Source organism: Lygodium microphyllum, chromosome 21 (genome assembly GCF_053477565.2).
Source record: "Lygodium microphyllum isolate KBCC chromosome 21, Lygodium_microphyllum_v1.1.10, whole genome shotgun sequence".
Taxonomy (NCBI): Eukaryota; Viridiplantae; Streptophyta; class Polypodiopsida; order Schizaeales; family Lygodiaceae; genus Lygodium; species Lygodium microphyllum.
In genome coordinates this window covers 49,248,737-49,263,081 of record NC_141155.1, presented here as the reverse complement: position 1 = coordinate 49,263,081, position 14,345 = coordinate 49,248,737, and the positions used below count along the sequence as shown (strand labels likewise).

Below are 14,345 nucleotides of genomic sequence, written 5' to 3'. Positions count from 1 at the left end.
TCATTTTTTCCTTTTAATTCATTTCCTTCCCTTCCAACTTCTTAATGATAGTTGGACTATTATCTCTACCAATCATGTTTCTTATACATCATTTTTCCTAAAATCTCCATGTTTACTTCAAACATATAACGAATGATGCCCACAAACTCAGGTCAAGTCTTCAGTGAGCTGCCAAAGTGAGTATCATACTAATATCCCTAGGTCATGGTTCTAATGACCCTTAGATTCCTTAAGAGCCTCTTGGTTAGCCTCTTCCACACACACTTGTGGAACAACTTCCACTCATACTGACATCTTTCTCTAACCCCTTCCCATGGATCCTTTCCATTGATTGATTCTCCTTGGAAACCCAAAGATGGGAGAAGCATGTGGACTATCCATTGAGTATCCACAACTCCCACTTTCTCATACGTAGGCTTCACACACCTCCCTAAGGCAAAGTCAAGACGCCATCCATAAATTAAATCATTCTAAATCATATGCCAAACACATTTCCATGCATTTCTTGAAAACACAGGAGCCATTATCTTGACAAACCCCCTACATGGAGGCTTATTTGGATCTTTGCATCGGGCAAAGCTTTCTGTAGTCACTCTATGAATTTCTAAATTCTTTTAAGCGCATTGTCATTCTCCAAGTCACCTTGTGACTTGACTCTAAAGCAGGTTGAGATATCTCAAGGCCGTACTTTTTAACAAGTTCTATATACATTTCAGCATCAAAGTTGTCAACACCAAGGTCTTCATCCCATATAAAAATGTACTCATACAGGGCCACGACATCAGGATGTCGAAACCATTTTGCAAACCACCATTTTGATTGTTTTCTTGCGTACTAAATTGCTTGGGCACTTAAGTCCTCTATTTGAGAAATGTGAATAGTATATTACAAGGTAGGACATTTGGCCATCTATCTGCCTTATACACCTATATGCAAGATCTGACCCAATGAACTAAGGTACAATCAATGAATAAAAAATTAGCATAACAAGTGCAAGTAACATCACATCTTCAAGTGGATACATACTCACATTGAAATTGCCCCCAAATGAACTATACTTTGCATTGTGGGTTATAAGGGGCATGCAAGTGTTACTTAAGTGATGTGCCGAACCACCACAAAGCTCCTAGACCTGCCTCTTTTCACTAAAGCAAAATCAAATTTGGTGTTGGAAAGAAGAGAATCATGGGAGAGAAGAAAAAATCTTATCTTTTCTAGATTATAATAATTCCCTATGTGAAAATTTTAGATTGGTCATGGTTGAGATTTACTAAGCAAATCTATTAGATTTTATCTATAGCACCACCTTCCTCTCATACAAGAATTTCCTTGTATCAACATCTCTTGGCCAGCAGACTGCAGAGCCATGTAATCCAAAAACAGCAACAGTGAACACCACATCTGCATTAAATTAATGTAAAAATTTGGTAACAATGTGCCAATTGTGTAGAATTCGCTAAATTTTTTTGCAATATTAGGCATTGGTTCTAGGTGTTGTCATTCTCCCCCACTTATTTACGAATTGTCCTCATGACTACAGCTACATCACGAACATCCAGCATTGCGAACACAGCTACCACAAGCACTGATACGCAATCTCAAAAGAAAAAATATATACTCTCCCTCACTTAATTGTGAACCAGCTTCACGAGCACCACTACAAGAAGTGCAAAACCACACATAGAAAACTAGTAGACAATGAAAATATAGGAAAATATTTACTGGTGTCATATTATTAAGAAAGCAAGATGAATGTTTCAATTAAGTTATGTAAAAACTTGTACGTACTAAAATTTCCCTTACTCACTCTCCCCACTTAATTGTATAACATAGCTTCATCCAGTGCATAGAATATACCAAGTAGGAAGCTTTCTAGAGCCGCTAAACAACAATAATCCCTCTAGGCAAGAAAATGCCACACTACTATCCCACTAGGAAGATGGCTTTTGAAATAGCCTCACTAATAAGGTCCATGCTTAACAAAGAACCCAACAAAGCAAGCTAATATTACAAGACCAAATAGGACTCCTATGGTTTAGTTGCTAACCCTCCATGTTCTACTAGAACAACCAGTCAATGGTCTCTAAGTTCCAATTGTCCAGAGTTTTGTTTATTTGTTTTTTTTTTAAATTAATAGTAGTGGCTTTCTTTCAATGCCAAAAGATTATATACATTTATTCTTCTTCCCAAAAGGTCCCACTGCAAAGAGATGCAAGGCATCGAATGCAGGGCACCCATCAAGGAAATCCCTACAGTCTACGAGGACCTCAAAGGCAATGGTTATCTTCTTTTGTTGTTTTTTCTTTTTTTTTTCTTTAATCCTATAGTCTCAATGCGGTTTTCTTTTTCCTTTTTGTTTTTTTTCTTTATTTCTTTTTTGCTTTTCAAAGAATAAATATATAGACTCTTTTGAACTTTTGCTATTTGGATTGGATTTTATTTTATTTTTTTAAATAAAGGATCAATTAGAAGGCTAAGAATGCATCACTTAATTGAATGGTCAAATATTTCAACTCAACAACCTCGCTCAGGAATCTAATCTAGCACATAATACTAGTCGCTCTAGTTGTGGGCAAATGATAAGCAAAGATACTCATTCGCTCAATATCTCTCGTCCACACTACTCCTAGTCAAAATTTCGTGGACAGAACCTTGTTTTTCAGCTACCTCCACATATCAGTAGTAAAGTGACAAAAAGATAGGGAAAACTCTATTGGATTCCTAATCGGACTTCCATACAATGAAATTCACTATGTCATGCACACACATCACCCCCTTTCAATCACTCCCTGGTGCTAAGTCCCATCCCATGTGGATGGACTCTTATATAGACTACATTATTTATGTATCTTTCAGTGTATTTGTGTTTTAAAAATTAAGTTTTGTGTTTCTTCTGTAGGTATTTAGGTTTGGAAAACTCTAAATGATTTCAATCAAGTTATATTTTTTAACTTTCCCTTATTTCAAAAAAATATAATTAGATAAATTAGATATGAGACAACTTGTTATGTACATGGATATTGCAACTCCAAGATAATGCAAAGATAATCACATAGTGATTTGCAAATTGCAACAATCATCAAACCTGCACAGAACTCAACCACTAACCACTAAACCATTAATATGTTAGATCAATAAAGAGTGAAATTCCTTTGAAAACTAGCCATCTAGTCAAACTTGTAATGAGCTCCTAGCACTGAAGGAGTATCCCAACCATGCGTGCAACTAACTACCTAACCATGCAAAGACTAACTAAACTAAAGTGCACTAAAACCTAGAATATAAAGGTATATACAAAACAAAAGTTTTTTTTTCAATATTTATTTTTAATTTTTTTTTAAATATGTAGAATAAAGTAAAAATCCTAAAAGGCTTTAAGAAAACAAAATAACTAAACTAAAATCTTCAAACTCCCTAAGATCTTCTATTGCAAACAATAACCCTAATCCAAAATTATCCACACTAAGTCAAGCCTATCAACTAAACCATCAAATATAGGATGTTCACGAATAGCCTCTAGCATAGGCACATCAAATGTCATAGATCGGCTATCAGGTGCATCGCTAAAAACCTCCATCACATCATGGAGCAAAGCTGCACCTGCATCATCATAATAGGGCGGCATAGGTGCCACTAGTAAACATTCTAAAGAGTAGCCCTTGATTGCATCCATATACCAACAGATATAATTCCAACAAGGACAACTAACATTTACTTGATCATCGAGATATGATGGAGTAAAATGGTAAACAACAACTTGATATCAGAAAAATTCTTGCTGCTCTCTACCTACCTTAGACTGAGGGACACCACGCTCAGGTGAGAATACACTATCATAATCATGGTGCTGATAAGTGTAAGCTATAGCATCTTGAATTATAGTAATTCCATAGTGTTGAAAGTATGTATGACATTGCCAACACAAGGGCTGCGTATGCACGAAAAGATGCCACTGACACTGTCTACAACCAGAGGGTGGATGGTATTGCAAACAAAAAATGATTGCAAAAGACAAACCGCAATAGGCCTCTCCTCTTGGTGCATATATGAACCTCTCATGAGTCTGAAAATGCAGAATACTATAAGGCCTGACATGAATAGGATCAGAACTATTAGCATCAAGACAAGGGTAAAGTGCATCCATCCCCACAGAAAAGCCATACTTGCATCCCATTAAAAACCCCCAAAAGAAAAGAAACCCAAATATAGATTAGTTAAAGGATTATTCTGATCACTTGCCTAACTCCCTTAACTAAACTAAGTCCCAAAATGTTTAAGACGGAGGCCATTAACTCTAAATATCTCATTTTTCAGCATTAATATCTTGTACATCAAGAGAACCATTATCATAAATTACTTTAACAACCTTAAAAGGTCCTAACCAATGAATTTTGAGCTTCCCAAGAAATTTGTAGTATCAACTATCATATAATAAAACTAACTCATCTTCTTTAAACTCTCGTATTTTAATATTCTGATCATGCCATGCCTTACGCCATTTCTGCATTGCTTCTAAGCTCTACAAAGCTAACAATCTTTCCTTATCTAACCTCACCAATTGTAAAATCCTTTCCTTCAACAATTCAGCCTCACCTAATCATAATGAGAGGGCTATTTGTAAAGTGGGCAACTCTTACTCAATTGGAAAAAAAACATTAGTTCCATAAACTAAATTGAAGGGTGTATTTTGCACTATCACCATATAAGTGGTTCTATAGAACCATAATGCATCATATAGATGTTCATCCCAATCTCGCTTGTGAGAAGCAACCATTTTAGTTAAAATCCTACAAATAATCCGATTGGTTACTTCAACGTGAGTGTTAGCTCTAGGATAATAAGGTGTTGATTTGCGATGCTTAATTTGTTATAGTTCTGTTAACTCGCTAATCAGACCATTCAAGAAATGGGAACCTCGATCACTTACTAATTCCACTAGGCAACCAAAATGTGTAATGATATTCTCATACATAAACTTAGCCACCTCAATGGCTTTATCCATCTTAAGTGCTTTCGCTTCTACCCACTTTGTAATATAATAAGTACAAACCAAGATATAACAATTAGATCTATATCTAATAGGCGGATCAATTGGGCCCAGAAAATCAATTCCCCACTTCTCAAAAGGTACTAATGCCAATATAGGTATCAAAGGTGTAGCGAAACACTTAGAAGGACAACCAATCCTCTAACAGACATTACATTTTTGACAGTAATAATAAGCATCTTTAAATAGTGTAGGCCACCAATAACCAACTAATAGAACTTTCCTTGCAGTTAATTCACTGTCAAAACGGCCAACACACAGCTCATCATCATGCAATGCCTTAAGAACCAGAGGGACTTCATCTTCCCTTACACATCGTCGATAGATACCCTCGCGTGGAAAGAATTTATAAAGGTAACCCCCCAATAATTCATAGGAGCATGCTTGCATTAAAATTTTTTGATTTCGTCGTTTATCAACACCAGGTGGATAACGAGATGTGCTAAGAAAATTTGCAATATCCGTATACCATGAAACTTGCATCTCCACAGTAAAAAGTAATGCATTTGGTAAATCATCCTCCACACCTTCTTCTTTATCAGATGTAATAATTGTGAAAGATGATCTGCTCTAGAACATGAGCTCTAACAGGACGAGTAACTATTTGAAAATCAAACTCTTGAAATAACATCCAATAAATCACGCATCCCAAAAGTTTTGCTTTATTAAGCAAATACTTTAGCACTTTAAGATCCACATAAATAGTAAATTTATTCCCTAATAAATAATTACAAATTTTTTCCATCGCAAATACCATTGATAAGCATTCTTTCTCAGTGGTAGTATAATTTCTTTGTGCATCACTTAAATTATGACTTGCATAATAAATTGGATGGTCCACCTTATTCTCATCAACTTGACATAAAACAGCTTCTACATCATACATAGATGCATCAGCATGAATATGGAATTCTTTTGTCCAATCCAGGGTGCCAATACTGGTCCTTCAATTAACTTTTTCTTAAGAAATTCAAATGCTTCTTGATAAGCAGCCACTAAATTAAAAGGAGTATCCTTTCGTAGTAAATTTGTCAAAGGTGAGGCCATTTTTGTGAAATCAAAAGTGAATTGTCAATAATAATTTAGATGCCCCAAAAATTCATGCAATTGCCTAAGGTTTGTTGGAGGTGGAAGTGCGGAGATCTTAGAAATTTTAGCCGGATCGATAGCAATGCCTTCTTTAGAAATAATATGCCCCAACAACGTTCCTTTTGGCACTCCAAAAACACATTTATCAGGGTTCAAGGAGAACTTACTTCATCATTATGTTCAAACACTTTCTGTAATGAACGGGGATCACAGGAGCATGGCATGGAAACATACCAGTCACACTGATGGTATATAAGGTGTAAGAGGGTATTTTGAGGCATCACAGAAATTATCAAGAAACTCTCTTTTCACCTTCTCAAGCTTCCATGGCTTCTTCTTCTTCTTCCTCTTTTTCTTCCTCTCTCCCTCTTTCTCTCTCTTCTTCTTGCCTTTCTCTCTCCTCTTCCTCTTTTTCTGTAGTCCTTCTCTCTCTCCTTCCCCTTAGTTAGGACAGTTAGGTTTCTTTCATTACAAGTGGTATCAGAGCTTTGTCCTTGATCCTTCTCTTTCCCCATAGATTTAGGGCTCTCACAATTTCCCACAATTAGAAAACTCCAATTACATCTCTTTCACAGGTACACAGGAGTACTCAAGCAGGCTGTCAGGCCTCTTAAAGATTGTGGCAGCCTTTCTTGGAGCTTTCCCAAGAACCATGGACAAATCTGGAGGCGGGCAAACAAATTTGACAGGTCGTCGCTAATTTTCATGCAAGTTTTTTAGGGTTTTGGGTAAAAAGGAGGGTAGCACAGTTAGAGAAGGCCAAAAACTCAGTTACTTTTTCCCAAGCCGCCATGGAAGCTCCAGCCTAAGAAACTCAGAAATCTTGCTCCCCCCCCTTCCTCAGCAAGAATGGCTTGTCTCAAGGCTTTCCCCTCAGCTGGAGCATCACATTGAGTAGTAGCAAGCCTGATCTAGCCAGCCTGTGGCCCCCCCAAGAGCAACCCGAAATTTGCGGCTCAAAAAACGGGCTACTTCCTGGCCTGCTGGATAGCCCTCCTCTCCTTCCTAGCCTCACTCTTGGCTCTTGGCAACCTTCTTGGGTAGCATTAGAGGCATCTTCCTCAGCCCTTGGACTCCCCTTTGCACTTCAAGAAACCCTGGTCTAGTGCAGTCCATGGCAGCGCCATGGAACCTTGGCATCAAGCTCAGAAATCTTGAAGATTTTGGTCTCTTTTTGGTCCCCAGGAATCCCTCTTCAACCTAGCTCAAGATTTCAGCATCAAGAAGCACGGGAAGAAGATTACAAGCAAGATTTGAAGGCTTACACTTGTGGGCAGCCATGGATATGGAGTAAGACTTCAATTTCAACAAGAACTCTTCATGGGAAGGTCCTGAACCATCCTGCCCCAAGCTTGACTTCACCCTTTCTTGACGAAGCCAACCATTTTGGAGCTATGGAGCATGCGGGATCAAAGTGGAGCTCTCATGAAGGACTCAGGTGGTATTAGTGGCTGCCTTCTTCTCCAAAAGACTCAAGGTAACCGATTCTTGGCTCTCATTCTCTCTGTTTAAGCCTCTTGTTGAATCCCATCCACTTGTTTGAGAGAATGTATGAGTCCAAGTAGATAATAGGAGTCCTAGACATTGAATGCATGCTGAGAATTAATCCCATTCATTTCCCTTTGATCTAATAGTACTGAAATGGATTTTACGCATGCTGAAGCTTCATTGTGATTATATTTTTGCTTACCCATAACCCTTTTGGCTTCTTGTGAATTGGCTGAGCCAAGAAGTGATAAAAAATTCCATTATATAAGGGCGAGTAGGCAATGAATCACTGCCGGTAAGCTCTCTATCCCTATTTCCCATTCCAATTCCATGCACTTCATGAAAAGCCCAAAATTTTGATTCTTGAAATGCATCTCATGCTAAGTGTTTAATTAATAAATGTCTGGCATGTATATTCTAGGTGAGGAAAAGCCGGATGCCAGGCGAGGTGGCAAGACAAAAGAGGAGTGACCCCCCCTTGCCATCAAAGACCCTGAAGGGGTGCATAACCTGGGCCGGGGGGAACTTTTCCCACCTCCCGGTGATCCGGAGCCCAAAGAATTATTGCAGGTGTTGGTACATCTGATGAAATAGACCAAACCCTGATCACTTGAGCCTACAAGCCCCCACATGCATTGGTAATGTCACGAACCACTTGGTAATGTATGGTGGATGCAATGCAAGAAGGGCAGGGTATGCAGTTATGGAATTGGTCTCAACAACTATGGATGCAAAGGATGTATGGATTTATGGGGCATTGAGAGCCACCATTGAGGCCTTGGATTTCTGGGATAAGACCCTCACCATTGCGATAAAGTATGCTCCTTGAGGGAGTCTTTGCAGGGTATTCCAGACAGCCAATCCTACACAGTCAGCCCACAAAAGTTGATTATAGCAAAGCCTTCTTGTGTGACTAAGCACAATTTCTATAGCTTGATTCAAATAGGGCATCTTACCCTTTGATTTGAGCTAAAAACCTCCCCATTCCGCCTTACGATTTGGGAGATACACTCAGTTTTGTGCCCAAAGGTACTGTGGAACAGACAGTAGTCCTACACAGTCAGCCCACAAAAGTTGATTATTGCAAAGCCTTCTTGTGTGAATGAGCGTGGTCTCTATAGCTTGATTCGAAGAGGGAATCTTCCCCTTTGATTTGAACTAAAAACCTCCCCATTCCGCCCTACGGTTTGGGAGATACACTCAGTTTTGTGCCCAGGTGTATTGTGGGACAAGCACCAGTCCTACATAGTCAGCCCACAAAAAGTGATTACAGAAAAGCCCTGATCATTTACTATCAAATATTATTTCACACAGCCTTGTAGAGGGGATTGAGGGCTTTCATTTGAATCAAAAAGTTTGGCAATCGAAGTTCCCTAGCTCAAGTTATCGTCATTTCTGTAACAAGGGGTCTGGTGGACTGCACTTGGGATGGCAGGCCACAAGGTGTAAAGCAAAGGCCCAGGAGGAATTTCAGCGTGAAATAAGGGACTCCCGTGCCTCAATGAACGATCCTAGCTCAGCCCAGGAGGATCGTGAAGACATGTTTGAAGAGGGTGCCCCCGAGATAGACCGCTTGTCTCTGCTCAACCAAACCTTATGCCAACATGAGACCCGTCATGCTGAACGACATCGATAGATGGAGCAACGCCACAGGGAGATGGAAACCTGCCAAGATCACCATCATTCCGAGATGATGGCCAAGATGGACTTACTCATAGAGTGCATGGGCGCCCTCATCCCCGCCATTGCCCCCCCTCGGATCGACCCAAGAAGTATGTCCCTCCCCGTGAGGCTAATCGCCCTCCCCCCTTGGAGACCGGGCGCAGCCCACAAGGTCTTGGTGGTACCCATGGCATCCCCCATATCACTTATGAGACAGGTGAGCCCTCCACTCGACATGATGATCCCCTCCTCCCCTCCCCCATTACGAATCCTTCAAGCCCATCCTTGGCACCCCAACTCCCCCGTAACTGAAGCTACTTGCACACTCAAGGGAATGGCTCCAATGCAAATCTTGGGCAGCATGGAATGCACAGAGTGCATGGGCAGCATGCACATGGCAATGGGCAGCATGCATATGGCAATGGGCAGCATGTATATGGTAATGGGCAGCATGGACATTTTGGACAGCAAGGTCCTAATGGGCAATTTGGTCCTCATGTAATGCACGGGCAGCATGGTCCCCATGGGAATTTTGGACAGCAAGGCATGTATGGGTAACATGTAACACATGGTATTCATGGGCAGCCGGGCCCAAATGAGCTGCGTGACAAGATTGTGTTTACTAAATTCAATGGGCAATCCTCATCCCCGGCTGAACTAGAGAAATGGACCTCTAAATTGGAAGCCTATTTTCTCATCTACCCCCGTACCGATGAGGCAAATATCATTTTTGCCTCCCTTCATTTAGAAGGTTTTGCCCACACATGGTGGAGATTCGTTCAAAGAGAAAATCAGCAGTTTCGTGATTGGGAAGAGTTCAAGATGCATATGATCCAAATTTTTGTCTCCGCGGTGGAAAAAGAACGCTTGGCTAGGCAATGGTATCAGTTTGATCAGCGAAATCTCACCGTGAGGGAGTACACCAACCAATTTATGAACCTATCCATGTATGTTGAGGCAGTCTCAGTGATGAGGCCAAATTACATAAATACATTTATGGGCTAGATGCGCATCTTTCAGCTGATGTAATGGCTCAAAAGCCAGCCACCCTATTTGCAGCCATAGAATTGGCCAAACGCTATGGTCAAAAATACCGCCGCAATGAGAGCATGCAACCCATTGCAAGACAGCAAATATACCCTATCAGGCAACCCCCATATGCTAATAATTATCGCAGCAACAATGCAGGGAATGGCAACCCCAAAATTCCTACTTACCCCACTTTTAATGCTGAAAGGAAATATGGCAGTTTTGGGACAGCACCACCCTCCAAAAGTGACACAAAGTATGCTGAAAGTAAGGCAAGGAATGGCTTCAGTCCTAACGGTCAAAAATTCATTCCTCCTGAAGTTGTCAAGGATAGAAAAGCCAAAGGCTTGTGCTTTAAATGCGGGGATAAGTATACGACTGATCATGCATCCAAATGCTCCTTTAAGAACGCCACTGTCAAGTTTAATAGCATGTACGTGCTGGAAGATAGTGACAAGCTGGAAGAGGACATGCATGACAACTCTCCAATAATGACACTTGCTGAAAATGCTGAATATGAGGATATTGATTCCGATCAGTTTTATGACTCACCGAACGGGTTCCTTTTGACCCCGGTATAGCTGCCCCATTGATGACATGCTTAGGAATGACCCTTGGCACTCCCAAAGATCATGTAGAGGAGCTACCACCCATAGATAAGGAGAGCCTTATCCAGTATATTCCTGAAGCGGTCATTGGGCAACGTGAAAAGCAACTCCGCACATGTTCCATACATGAATACCTGATCAAATGGCAAGGCCTACCAATAGAGGAAGCCTCTTGGCGCCCAGCATCTATATTGGATGAATTTCCACACCTCAAGGAGGCCGTATTGGCTGGAACTTAACCATGACACCTGTTTTGGGCTGCAGTCTACATCTGGACAACCACCTACTTTGTACCAGATTTGGTCCTGGTCCATTTTCAGCCCCATCCTCCATGCCTGGGCTGAAAGTACACCTGAAGGGCTCCGTTCCAGCACCTTACTTGCCCCGATCGGAGTCCCCTAGTGGAAGTTATGGTTGTTTTTCTCCAGCCATACCATCTGGGACAGCACACTAGTAATTCCTGGACATCCCTTTATTTTGTACCGGTTTTGGTCCTGACCTAATTGCAGCCCCGCCCCACCCACATGATCCCATTCAGAGTTTCCCACACAAAGTTATGGCTGATTTCCTACAGCACACCTTTACAGTCCATGACTACATCCCTTGTATTTTAGGATAAAAACTTTATGAGACGGGATGGTTTGTAATGAACGGGGATCATGGGACCATGGCATGGGAATATACCAGTCACACTGACGGTATATAAGGTGTAAAAGGGTATTTTGAGGCATCACAGAAATTATCACAAAACTCTCTTTTCACCTTCTCAAGCTTCCGTGGCTTCTTCTTCTTCTTCCTCTCTCCCTCTTTCTCTCTCTTCTTCTTGCATTTCTCTCTCCTCTTCCTCTTCTTCTGCAGTCCTTCTCTCTCTCCTTCCCCTTAGTTAGGACAGTTAGGTTTCTTTCATTACACTTTCACCACATGATCAGGCATTTCTTTTTATGTCCCATAAACACACAAATCATCTAGAAAAACTTCCATCCATTGTCGAAGAAAATCTTGGCAAGAAACAACCATAACTCTTTGAAATGTTGCAGGTGCGTTGCACAAAGCAAAAGGGATTACTTTATAAGCGAATGTACCCCATTCAGTAGTAAAGGTAGTTTTGGATTGATCTTCAGGATGAATTAACACTTGGTTGTAGCCTCTAAACCCATCCATGAAAGAATATAGCTCATGGCTTGCAACCTTATCAAGTATTTGATCTATAAATGGCAAATAAAAATTATATTTAAGTGTTTTTCTATTTAGCTTTCTATAATCAACACAAATGCAAATCTTCTTACTGTTCTTCTTGGATACTACCATAATAGGGGAAACCCACTCACTATATGCAACATGATAAATATATCCTGCATCAAGAAGCTTAGTAATCTCAACTTTGACCAGTTGTGCATACACAGGATTTGTTCCTCATTGGTGTTGACATACGGGTTTTCTACCTGGTTCTAGATCAATATAATGCTGACAAAGTTCAGTTTTAATACCTTTAAGGCCAATACAAGACCAAGCAAATTCCCCAACATGTGCTCGTAATACTTCCTCAAACTGATCTTGAGATTCGAATTGAGCTCCTAGATTTAAATATTTCCCTTCTATCATTTCTATCTTAACTACTTCCACTTCGGGCTCTTGAGAAACAAAGAGGCTATTTTTCAAGGCTTAGTTGTAGGTACATCCTCAGATATCCCCATTGATACATTTTCAAGAAAACTATTCTTGACACTTGATTCTGGTTCTTCTTCCCTAGCATTCATAGAATGTACCAAGGGTAAAGCCCTATAAGGAATAATAGCGAGATTATCTTGAGTAGCACCATCAACCTTTATCCTATAGACATTTTCTATCTCAGAAAATGATTTTGCAATATATATTTTCCAATTTTCACCCAAGCAGCCATTAGTGGTGTTTAAATCCTTATTAGACTTAATTATAAATGAGGATTTGATAGAATCAATTACACTAGATATATGCTCTAAATCACATGGATATTGAGCATCTAACTTACGACGATATTGACGTACTAAGATCTTATTATTCTTTTCTAAACGTTCCTGATCATCTAAACTCCAGGACCATTGGTTACCCTTAAGCTTAAGAATGAATGAATGCAGATCCTCATTTTCCTCACCTTGAATTGGACAACCCAAATAATGTATGGCTTACTTAAGCTCTACAAAATCCCTAGGTGTTATAGGTTCAAACCATCTAAGTTGTGGTTCCTTTCCATCCCCATAGATAGTAAAATCCATCACCCTTTCTTTGGGATGAGATAATACAACCTCTGGCATATTTTGCATATTGATCTTAGTGGGTTTAGATTGGAATTGTTGATGACCAACTAGTGGTCCCTTAGAACAATGATACATCTTCTGCGTAATTCCATTGAAGCACTTAAAAGGATGATACAACCAAGGAGCACTAGTAGGAGTTTCTGGTTCAAAAGTACACTTAGATTTATCTTTTTCCCAAAATCTATTAGTCTTTTCATATTCGTCCTAGTAGTTCCTATCTATAGGTAAGGCTTGTTCCATCTGTAACTTCCCACTACTAAATTTTGACCTCTATTCTTCTAAATACAACTCTAGAAGTGAAATTTCATCTAGATATCAGCTTTCTCTAAATTGAAATTTTTCCTTTTCTTTTTGTAACTCAATAATTTTCTTCATTGCTTCATTTACAGCAGCCACCATTGCTGCCTCACGTTCTATTTCCAAAGCCTAATTTAATTCTCTAATAATCCTATCATAATTACCATGATGTTCACTAGATGTTTGTGCAAACCTATTTCAAAGTCATCTCATCATCATGCAATATTGGTCTTTGTAATAGTTTGCACCTATTTCTACTTCTCCGTTCTCTTTCCGTTCTTTCTAGCTGGTAACAATAAGTTCTTTTAGCTATATCTGGCAATTGTTCAAATCCAAAGGGTGGAGCATTTTCGTCATAAGGAAAAATAGTAAAAACTATACTCTTAAGCATGCCATTATTACTCTCAATAACATTAAATTCGCCCATATTTTCCAAAGAGGTTCTTGAGATATCGTCAACATTAAATGTCACTAACTCAAGCATCTCTTACTCTTCTATTTCATCCATAAAAATCGATTCTGCCTTGCTATATGTAAAAAATGCATCTTCTTGATTATTTTCTTCCTGATCCATGGATAATCGAAAATATGTTTCAAACGAATCATCAAAATATTTAGCTTCCCCACCTGTAGAGAGCATTAAGCAGTCTAGGGTTGTATCTTTAGACATAGACATCCGAATCATTTTTTGATGAAAATATTACATCATATTCACCAATACCCATCTGTTCTACCTTGTGAGCCTGATGTACTATATTTACCTCCACTTTTTCTACTCTTGCTGGGCGTTGTGTTTTAAATAACCAGGCATAAGGCCCTTCGTTATTGGTC

The 14,345-nt window shown here is 39.7% G+C and overlaps 1 pseudogene; it reads right to left on the bottom strand.

Annotated features, from left to right (window-relative positions):
• Nucleotides 1-210: 210 nt before the first annotated feature.
• LOC148017990 (uncharacterized) lies at nucleotides 211-1,562 on the bottom strand (annotated as a pseudogene).
• Between the last annotated feature and the right edge of the window lie 12,783 nt (nucleotides 1,563-14,345).